Below are 12,170 nucleotides of genomic sequence, written 5' to 3' on the forward strand. Positions count from 1 at the left end.
GTCCTGGCACATAACAAATTTCAAAGTGGAATTTGGAGAATTCCTGTGCCCATCTCACTTGTCGTTGGTTGAGCACTCGAGCTGTTCTCCAATACTCTAAATTCTTGTGGTCGGTGCACACTTGCACCTTGTGTTGTGCCCCAATTAATAAATGTCTCCACCTCCGGAACGCTTCGTGAATGGCGAGTAGTTCCCTGTCATACACCGTGTAGTTCCTCTCGGATTTATTCAGCTTCCTCGAGAAGAAGGCACACGGTCTCCACTCCGACGTATTCCTCCCCGGTTGAAGAAGTACCGCCCCGATCGCCCGGTCGGACGCATCGGTTTCCACTCTCATGGGCTTTCGTAAGTCCACATGCAGAAGTTGTTCTTCCGAGGCGAAAGCCCTTTTCAGTTCTTCAAAAGCTCGCTCCGCCTCCGCCGTCCAAACAAATTTCTTCTTGCTGCTGAGGCAGTCGGTGATGGGCGCCGTCAAGTGTGCAAAGTTCTTGATGAACTTCCAATAAAAGTTCCCAAACCCCAGGAATCTTTGCACATCCTTCTTGGTCTTCGGTGTCTTCCATTCCAGTACCGCTTGGACCTTGCCTGGATCCATGGCCAATCCCTTGTCTGACAAGCGGTACCCCAGGAATTCCACCTCCTTGGTATGAAACTGGCACTTCTCCAGTTTCACCCACAGCTGGTTGGCTTGCAGTCTGCCCAACACTTCTCGAACGTCCCTCACATGCTGCTCCTCATTCTCCGAATACACCAACACGTCGTCTAAAAAGGCCACACAATTCTTGTAGAGCAAAGGTCCCAGGACGTGGTTCATAAAAGCTTGAAAGCACGCCGAGCCCGCTTGTAGACCGAAGGGCATAACGAGGTATTCAAAGGCTCCCAGAGGGGTGAACATGGTGGTCTTCCATTCATCCCCCTTCCTTATGCGTATCAGATTGTACGCCCCCCGCAGGTCTAGTTTTGTAAAAATCTTCCCCTTCCTCACCCTGGTCAAAATGTCATCAATTCGGGGCATAGGAAAAGCCAGGGGTTCCGACACTGCATTCAGGGCCCTAAAGTCCACTACAAGTCTCGGCTTATCTGTGTTCTTTTTGTCCACAAAAAACACTGGGCTGCCCCCCACCGCTCTGGACTCTCTGATGAAACCTCGCTTCAGGTTTTTGTCAATGAACTCCCTCAACTCCTGCATCTCCCTGTCTGACATGGCGTACAGCTTGCCCACTGGGAGTTGGGCCCCAGGGAGTAGGTTGATTTGACAGTCAAAGGGTCTATGCGGCGGCAGTTTGTCTGCTTCCCTTTCGCTGAATACGTTGCTCAGATCTGCGTATTGCGGGGGCACCTTCCCTTTATCCATTACTTCCATCCCGGCTAGGGTGACTCTGGCTCCTCCCGGAACCTTCCCCTGCTTGCAGTGTTCTAGGCAATGCGCTGACCCAAAGGAGACCACCCTCTGATGCCAGCCCACTAGCGGATCGTGTAGCGCCAGCCAGCTCATCCCCAAAATGATGGGAGCTCCTCCCAAGGTGGCCACATTAAACGCTATCCGTTCGGTGTGCCTTGCCACCCTCATTATCATCGGGACAGTCTGTTGGCTCACTTCTCCTCCCAACAGCTCTCTGCCGTCAATCGTGGTCACCTGCAAGGGGTTACTTAAAGGGATGGTCTGTATCTGGTGCTCAGCTGCAAACTCCTTACTCATGAAATTACAGGAGCTGCCTGAATCCAAAAGCGCCTTGATCTGTAGTGGGTGTCCGTTTGGCAGCTCTAGCAACACCTCTATCACTAAAGCAGGTCTGGGAGGTTCTGGCGTGGGCACTTTCACTGCTCTTTGGCCTGGCTGCTGTGCCCCGACGGTGGCAGCCAGGCGTTGGCTTTTACTTGCTCCTTGCTTTCCTCCTCCTTTTCCCCAACAGCTCCTGCCATCCCTTGCCATTCCTTTCTTTGTGGGCAGACTCTGGCAAAGTGCCCTGGCTGTTGGCAGAGATAACATTTCTTGGCGCTCTTTCCCTCCTTCTTCCGCCCTTCACTGGGATTTGAAACTGCGCGCGCCCGCGCTGTTCCAACTTCCATCGGCTCTGCCGGCGGGAAAGGTGGCTCTGGAATGTCTGGAATGCGGAAATCCCTCCAACGTTCTCCTTTCCCTTCCCGCCTTTCCAAAGCCCTCGCTTCCTGGCGCGCTCCTATGGCCAGCGCGGATTTGGTCAGCTGATCCATAGACTCCGCCCTGGGCCCCCGGGAAAGTTCATCTTTAACGGCCGAAGAAAGCCCCTCTTCGAAAAGCATCTGGATGGGTTCCGCCGATAGGTCCCACCCCAATTTATGAATCAACATAGTAAACTCAGTCCAGTACTCACGGACAGATCGGCTCCCCTGTTTGCAAGCCATTAACTGCCTTCGCACCACTCCCTGCTCAATGTCGCTGGAAAACATCAGGTCCATGGCACGAAAAAACTTCCTCGTGTCCTTTAGGATCTCATTATTCACTGCCATCAGGGGTCTAACCCAGTCCTTCGCCCCCGATTCGAGATGGCCAATTACAAAAGCCACTCGCGATTCCTCGTCGGGGAAGTCATCAAACTGCAGGTTGAGAGCGTATTGCATCTCTGTTCTAAAGGCATGATAGTTTCTGGGATCCCCCCCGAATTTCTGTACCAATCCTGGCACCTTTCTGGCGAGCGGGGTGGTTTTCTCCTTTCCCTTCTCTGCATCCTGAGCCCTCCTCTCCTCAAGCCTCGCCGTTTGCATGGCAAGCTGGATTTCCAACGCCCTGTACCTTTCTTCCAGGCTTGGACCCCCTCCAGCTGCTCCTGCTCCTCCGGTTCCGGCTGGGTCGCTCATGATGCCTCTCCCTGCACAAGCTGGCTTTCGGTGACTTTCGGATTGCTGTGATGGGATGATGAGCTGCTTGTGCGTAAAATGCAAGTCCCTCAGAGTTTGATCAGGTTTTCAAACCTCTGCCTGTGACGGAGCCCCTCCAGCATGGCTGCGTCAATCGCTAGCAGAATCCGAAAGTGGTTGCTTTCGGAATCGTTTCCAACATAAAAGCTCCTTAACGGAAACACGTCTCCTGGACTCTCGGTGTGACAGTTTCCGGCGAGGAGTGGGTGTCCCTATAGGAGGTCCTGAAACCTCCCCACTGTTTTCGCTGGAAGCGTCTCTGAGCCATCCCTCCGACTCACTTTCCCTTGGAGTTCCTGATCTCCCCCTACTGGTTCCCTCTTCAGCTGCTACGTCTCTCTCAACCTCCGTGAGCCTTTGCACCTCCTGTCTTTCCGATGGCAGTTCCCTGACACTGGGGTTGTGGCGCTCATCTCGCTTTATTGATCGAGGGAGCCGGCGTACAGCTTCCGGGTCATGTGGCCAGCATGACTAAGCCACTTCTGGCGAACCAGAGCAGCGCATGGAAACGCCGTTTACCTTCCCGCCGGAGCGGTGCCTATTTATCTACTTGCACTTTGATGTGCTTTCGAACTGCTAGGTTGGCAGGAACAGGGACCGAGCAACGGGAGCTCACCCCGTCGCAGGGATTCAAACCGCCGACCTTCTGATTGGCACGTTCTAGGCTCTGTGGTTTAACCCACAGTGCCACCCGTGTCCCACAACAATTCCACTAGTCAGGCACATATATAATCCTCCTTGATAACTTTTCAACTGGAAAATACTGTTGAAGGTTTCAGCCCCATGGGAACTGAAAATCAGCAGAGTTGTGCAGGAGGAGAAAGTCATGTGACTAGAGCTCAGACTAGATTATTCTCCTTCAAGCACAATTTTCATGTTTAATGTATGATTATTTAAAAGAAAAGGCACATGGGCCATTATTATTTGGACACATTGGAAGTGACAATGTCATTCTTCATTATGTTTTACTAGTACTGTTACAGATAAGTGCATGATTTCTATTTTATCATCTTTGAGACACGTCTTGAAAGGATTCCAAGTGAGTCCATCAGTACGATATTCACTGAAGTATCTCTTCTGTTTTGCAAGAGTATCAGTAGCTTTGACAGGTTCCTATTCAAAACATCCACCAAATTCATAGAAGATTAATTACTGTAATATCACTCCGGAGTGTTCAAGGCTCTTAGTACTGCCAAAACCTTTTCCTCTACTAGCATGTACTTTCCTGCGCTACTCTGCTTTCAGGATACAGCTGCCAATGGTTACTAGCCATGATGTGCCTACGTGGCTGGAGGCACTAATGCTTCTGAACAGCAGTTGCCAGAAAGCACAGGAGGAGGGAGTGCTCTTCTGCTTGAGGGTTTCTGACAGGCATCTGGTTGGCCACTGTGAGAACAGGATGCTGGGCTAGATGGGCCATTGGCCTGATTTGGCAGGACTCTTCTTATGTTCTGTCCCCTGACCCTACAAGAGATGCTGGAGCTGGACATATGCTTGGTGCGCTATAGTTCAGTAAGCAGCTATAGTGCATTGCATGAGCAATCTTAAGTCCCCAGTCTAGCTCTAGAATACAGTGGTACCTCGGGTTAAGTACTTAATTCGTTACGGAGGTCCGTTCTTAACCTGAAACTGTTCTTAACCTGAAGCACCACTTTAGCTAATGGGGCCTCCTGCTGCTGCCGCCGCGCCGCCACAGCACGATTTCTGTTCTTATCCTGAAGCAAAGTTCTTAACCCGAGGTACTTTTTCTGGGTTAGTGGAGTCTGTAACCTGAAGCGTATGTAACCCAAGGTACCACTGTATTCACAACTAGTTGCATGAAACAAGTAATGGCCCAAGTTGGAGCAAACACATCAAAAGATATTTCCAGTCAGCTTAATGTATTCCAAATGCAGCTTTTGCACATAAATTTCCCCTTGCTGGATTTGGGTAACAGTGTTTTATTATCTATCTACACAATTCAATCAGACTTTAAAACATTCTCCTTACATCTATAAAATATCTGATACATTTTCAGTCTTACAAGCCTTTTTTCAAGGGTGCATAAAAGTAGTAAAATCATATTTTTTAAACAAAGACTCACAAAAGAAGCATCAGCTGTTTACAAGTTGGCATTCTGAAAATCACCGATAACGACACATCCAGAGCAAAGACAGAGCTTTCCCAACATGATAAATTAGCATCTCTCCTGCTATAGATTAAACAAGAAAGCTTTAATTCGGATGTTTGTATTCTGGCAAGTCTCGAGCCGGGGCAACCACAAGACATCAGCATGGATCAGCATAGCAGTAAGGCACACATACCACCCTGCAGAAAAATGCCTATATATTTTATATTTTATATTTTATTTCTCTGGTAAATGTCTATCCCTCCAAAAGGAGCCTAGGGCAACAAACAACAATACAATACGAACTAAAAGTATGTGTGCCTGTAGTGAAAGATGTAAGAAGGCATCATTTTCCATTCTGCCCTGTATTTGTCACATGTAGTACTGTCAGAGAATTCAAATGGAAATGGAAACAGGAGTGGAAATTGCCAATGTTTACTTCTTTGTCCCAGATCTTGGAGTGAAAATTAATCCAGTGAATATGACCGTACTTGTTGTTTCTGTTGATTCAGCTGCAAATGATACAGTTTGCATTGTGTTTCCTTTGCTTTGAAATGAACAGGGTGAAATTGCATAACAGCAATGTAATGAATTACGTTCAAATACAAATACAAATAATGTAGTCTTTGGTCAAAGGTGAACTGCAGCAGAATGGAAACAGTGCTGCATGCAACAAATGCAGAGCAGAATGGAGAGGGTGCCTTCTTGCATCCCTAGGCATAAATTGCTACAATCTAGGTGAAGATATTTCACTGAAGCAGGGTGTGTATTTCCATCACTTGAACAGAAGAGTCCCTCATGGGGTCTGACAGGCGCTGCCATCCAAATGCTGGTAATTGGCTGGAGCTGATATATTGGCACCAGTCTTTCAGTAGGCACAGTGAGGAAACCTGTGACCTCCCTAAGCAACAAGACGTGTCAAATGAAGTAGGGAAGGACATATGCCCTTTATGGATCACAGCCTTGTCATGGCAAAGGGGCTTTAATAACTCCAAAAAGCTCTGAGCTATGCCATGCAGGACTACCCAAGACGGACAGGTCATGGCAGAGAGTTTAGACTAAATGTGATCCACCTGGAGAAGGAACTGGCAAACCACTCCAGTATTTTGCCAAGAAAACTCCATGGACATAAAAAAGGAGAAGCTTTGAGAAGAAAGTGAGAGTTTCCAAGGCATGCTCTGGTTCATGGGGCCATGGAGAGCTGAACACAACTAAGATGACTAAACAACAACAAGTGCACACTGGACCAGGTGAGCACCACTGATTCACTTTTTCATTTGTTCCAAAATGAGTTCCTTCCCCATAGGGATCTCCAGTGACACTGGAAGCAAGGAATCAGCATATCCACCATAGTGGATCACTTTTCAGCGTTTAACACAGCACAATTTGGATACTGCCAATGCATGACTAAAAAGTCAATCTTTCAAAGCATGAAGAGAAAGGAAAATAGCGGTAAATAGGGTACTGCAGCTCTAAAGCTGTGAAGATCCGGAACAATCCTACCCAATTTTGACCAAAGAAGCCAGGAAAAAAATTATAGGTCTCTTAAGACAACTTTGTGGGTGCTCTAGGAGTTTTGACTGAAGAGTGAAAAGCAGTGCATCTTTGTATTTTATAGATCCACATCCTTTTTACAGCAGATCAAAACTTCACCCTAAAATTGCAATCCATAAATCTGTACTATAAAGTTTAATGGTCAACAATGTCAAATGCTCCTGCTGTTCCTACAACAATAAGAGGTTGAGCCCATAGCAAAGTCAGTTCCTCTAAAATCCAATTTTATGGATCTGAACAAATCCCTTCCTCTTTTAAGTTATTCCAAAATATCTTAAAGAATTTAAAGAAAAACAGGGGCTATAGAGATAAACATACTCACATAATATTTGATTGGTTCATGCATAGCAGACTAATTTCAACCTGGTTTGTAATTCTGAATGCATTTCCTGTCCAGAATGTTTGTGCATTAGGCATATACGTGAATCTCCTTCCATTGCGATGTGGGAATTGTTGTCTCTTGCAAATGCACATAAACATCATGTTAGTGTTGCATACTGGGATACTGCTATACCGCCAACATACCCATACAATGTCTTGTAGAGTCCAGCACAGGCTCAGGATCTTACAAAATATGAAATAATCCAAACAGTCCTATAAGCAAAGCTCTTTCTCTCTCTCCATCAGCATCCATTTTATCTGGAGCTGTTTTTCTTGAGAGCATCATTTACATCTTCACTCCACAGTCTTGAGACAAAAGACTCAAAGGGAACTCCCTTCAAAATGGAATTTTGCAACCGGATACCTTTGTCACCTGATCAAATGTTACTCACACACGTTAGCTAGCAGAAAATAATAGTTAATTATCAACTCATTAAAGCGCAGAGACATGTCTTTTTGCTTTTAATATAAGCCCATGGAAAATCCCTATGTTAAAACCTTTCACCAGTACACAGACATTCCCATTTTAGTGTCAGTTAAACCAATTATACTTAACATTCCTTGTGCTTGCTTAGAAGCCACACCAACAGGGCAGGAGAAAGTGTTCAGCTAGCACCATGTATCCAGGTAAAATGAATACTGTTAGAAGGAAAAAAGAGCTTTGCTTATAGGTCTGTTTGGATTACAGTGGTACCTCAGGTTACAGACGCTTCAGGTTACAGATGCTTCAGGTTACAGACTCCGCTAACCCAGAAATAGCTCAGGTTAAGAACTTTGCTTCAGAATGAGAACAGAAATCGTGCTCCGGTGGCACACCGGCAGTGGGAGGCCCCATTAGCTAAAGTGGTACAGTGGTGCCTCGCAAGACAAAATTAATTCGTTCTGCGAGTTTTTTCGTCTTGTGAATTTTTCGTCTTGCGAAGCACGGTTTCCCATAGGACTGCATTGAAAACAAACTTGCAAGATGTTTTCGTCTTGCGAAGCAAGCCCATAGGGAAATTCGTCTTGCGAAGCAACTCAAAAAACCAAAAACCCTTTCGTCTTGTGAGTTTTTCGTCTTGCGAGGCATTCGTCTTGCGAGGTACCACTGTACCTCAGGTTAAGAACAGTTTCAGGTTAAGAACGGACCTCCAGAACGAATTAAGTTTTTAACCCAAGGTACCACTGTATTTCAAATTTTGTAAGATGCTGAGCCTGTGCTAGACTGTACAAGACATTGTACGGATATGTTAGAGGTGTAGAATAGAACAATCACAATTCTATGCATTTCTAGAAACCTGTTGAAAGTATATCTGCCATGTAATTGTGTAATATCATTGTCCTTGTTCAACCTGGATCTTCTCAGGCAACCAGCATATTTTCTGCACATTCTCAGCCTGGCCTGAAATTAGCTAGCAGTTTTCAGGCAGACTGAAGAACAAATGCAAGCCTTGTATAAACTGGCCCATGAGGATTATTCTCAGCTCAGTCATTCTTCTCTGTGTATCTGCCCAACTACTCAGAGCAGCCCTCACCAACCTGGTGCCCTCCAGATGTTTTGGACTACAATTCCCATCAGCTGAGAGTTGCGGTTCAAAACAACCAGGCTAGCAAAAGCTGAGTCAGAGGATAGGCTTCAAGAGCTTTATGGCAATACTGAGCATGGCCAATGTAGATGTCCACATGGACACATGTTCGCAAGTGCACACACTGCACATATAGATGCACACCACACATGCACAATTACCACACACACACCACATAGAAGCACACATACAGGCACACAGCACTTTCTCATACACACATGCAGTCTTACATACATGTTGTCACACATATACACAGGCAGACACACCACATGCTTTCTTTTGATCTTCATGGATTGTCCTTTGAAGATCAAGGCAGAGGAGAAAACATTATCTCTTGATCTTCAGGGAATGATTACTGAAGCTCAAGAGACAGTATTTGTCATGCCCATCGCTGTTTGGTTCCCCTGAAAGGGGACTGTGCTCTGTAAAGTAAGATATATGACCAACCTAGTTTCTGCACATGGTTCACCTTCCTAGATATGTTCTGTGCATGCAAAAGGAACTCAGGGGAAAGTGAACAGAAATCAAAATGTGTGTTTTAATTATCGCTTTGTATACTGCTGTTATTTTTATGCTTCTTAATGTTTTAATCACTAGTAATCTTATTACATTGCTGTTTTACTAATTGTGTGTAAGCTGACTAGAGAAAAATCCCATTTGCAGATTCACATGGCATCTCCCTTTGACGGCTTTGAACTATCGGCTTGTTCTCACTTTGATATATCTCTGAGTAACCAGAAAAAAATGAATGCACTGAATATCCCATCGCCCCCAAAAAACATTCTGACATTAATGAAAGCAAAGTGGGGCATGGGAAAATCTGCCTTCAAAAAGAATTATGAAGCACAAAGTGTGCTTACTTTGAGATGTTTGTGAATATTTCTTTATGGCAGAGAATTCTAATCTCCTACAAAATGTTAACTGAAGTTACTGGCATTTTCCAAAGTATTTCCAAAATATTTTGAGTAAAATTCATGTGGATATTAATGGGAGAAGGATATCACAGTCCTCATACACTCCAGATAACATAAATGGGCAACATAAATGTCCAGCACTTATTACAATAATAATGAGGTTCGTAATTTTTTTTAAAAAAAAAGATAAAAGATTAATAGCTTGATAACAGCAACCTGCCAACCTTCCACTAACAGCTAACAATTTCACTTATTTCCTTAAGGATGATTGTTAGATGAATGCGTCTCAAAAACCTGGAAGTGGCAAAGAAAGGTAGCATCAAAGTGAAGGATATCACTGTAAAATTATGAGAGCTTCCAGGTTGTCAACAAGCAACTCTCATCACTTCTTTATTAGGAAGTGTAGCACACTGCTAAACCAAATTTCAAGTTTTCCTGCAGCAATCAGTAATCTGACTTTTGAATATTTATGGTTTTCTTCATTGTGGATTCTGGACTTGTTCCCACTTTTGCCCAGCCTACGCCATTCTAACCGTAATGAAGAAATTACAAGCTAAGAGTCACAACTTTATCTGCAAGAAGCATAGGCAATAAATAAAGCTAAGTTGTGAGCACCCTCTCTGCTCTGGCAGACTGCCAGGAAGCCACCTTGCACTCTGCTGCTGGATCAGAATGCTGGATCCCTGGTTCAAGGCAGCAGACCAACTAAGCTGCCAATCTGTGCCCTTCATAGCCTATCCATAGCCGTTTGGGCTTTGCAAAAATGTGTCTATTAGGAAAAATATGCTTATTAGGAGAAATTCACACTAAAATGCTGGTGAATTTTTGTATTTTTTTTAAAAAAATCACAAATTGCCATGGAAATGAGAAGTCCTAAATTTAAGGTTGGAAAACCAAAATGAACAGATCCATCCCTACTCCCTAACACCCCATGCTAGAGTTGGCATAGTTAATTCCTTCCCACTTACCACAATGGAGAAGGAAGGGGGGAAGAGAATAGCAAAAAGGCAAAGAAAATTATTATTATTATTATTATTATTATTATTATTATTATTATTATTATTATTATCCCAATCGAGTGTTACAAACAATACAGCATTAAATATTAAAAACTTCCCTAAACAGGGCTGCCTTCAGATGCCTTTTAAAGGTAGGATAGCTGCTTATTTCCTTCACATCTGAAGGGAGGGCGTTCCACAGGGCGGGCACCACAACCGAGAAGACCCTCTGTCTGGTTCCCTGTAACCTCACTTCTCACAATGAGGGAACCGCCAGAAGGTCCTTGGCGCTGGATCTCAGTGTCCGGGTTGAATGATGGAGGTGGAGACGCTCCTTCAGGTATACAGGACCGAGGCCGTTTAGGGCTTTAAAGGTCAGCACCAAAACTTTGAATTGTGCTCGGAAACGTACTGGGAGCCAATGTAGGTCTTTCAAGACCGGTGTTATATGGTCTCGGCGGCCGCCCCCAGTCACCAGTCTAGCTGCCGCATTCTGGATTAATTGCAGTTTCCAGGTCACCTTCAAAGGTAGCCCCACATAGAGTGCATTGCAGTAGTCCAAGCGGGAGATAACTAGAGCATGCACCACTCTGGCGAGACAGTCTGTGGGCAGGTAGGGTCTCAGCTTGCGTACCAGATGGAGCTGGTAGACAGCTGTCCTGGAAACAGAATTAACCTGTGCCTCCATGGACAACTGTGAGTCCAAAATGACTCCCAGGCTGCGCACCTGGTACTTCAGGGGCACAGTTACCCCATTCAGGACCAGGGTGTCCCCCACAACTGCCCACCCCCTGTCCCCCAAAAACAGTACTTCTGTCTTGTCAGGATTCAACCTCAATTTGTTAGCCATCATCCATCCTCCAACCACCTCCAGGCACTCAAATCCCCTCCACATCCCATCATTACCATAAACCAGCTGGGCTTGGGAAGCGGTAATAGTTCTACCACAGAATCTCCTCCCCACCACCAATATAGGATTGACCTATGCAGTCCTATGCCCATTTACTTAGAAACAATCCCCATTGAGCTGAATGCAACTAACTTCTCTGAGTAGCCTGTGCTAAAAGGGAGCAGGAGTACAGGCGCAGTAAGGATAGTGGAAGGTCCAGCTAGGATAACCAAAGAGACAGCTGCAGAAGAGAACAAAGGACACAGAACCAAAATTATGCAGATTTTCATGATACAGTTAATTCTAAGCATGTACGGCAGCTGCAATGGACCTCTTGTTACTGACAAAGGAGTCCACCATCTCTAATGGAATAAGAAAACAAGGCATTTTTTTCCCCTAGGGGAAAAAGTGGAAGGGATGGTTTTCTGGCAAAGACAGATGGGATAGCTTTTTAATACGACAGATCAATCGGCTACAATGAAGGCTACTTTCAAAAGATATATAGCAAGCGTAGATAAATTGTTCAGGAACCTCAAGTTCCCCCAACTCACATGCTGCTGCCAATAGGTACAATATCAAGTAAAACAGTCGCTGCCACAAGGGATCCTTCTGTAAGTTGTTTGTTTGCATCACTGCCAAGTGCAAAGTCAGTCACGTTCTCTTGGTATTTTTTTGGAGCACATCAAAATGCTAGGATGTTGTTGGGAGAAACAGATGAAGCACCGAAGTGCATCTTCACTCTTTTTCCAATACTGTAGATCAGGGAGAGCCAAAGTGGTGGTCTCCACACTTCAATGTTGTTCAGCAGGTGTAAAATTGATGGCTTTTTAGCTGAAATAATAGAAAGGTAGGTAAGCAAGAGAA

The sequence above is a fragment of the Podarcis muralis genome, chromosome 3 (genome assembly GCF_964188315.1).
Source record: "Podarcis muralis chromosome 3, rPodMur119.hap1.1, whole genome shotgun sequence".
NCBI classification, from domain to species: Eukaryota; Metazoa; Chordata; class Lepidosauria; order Squamata; family Lacertidae; genus Podarcis; species Podarcis muralis.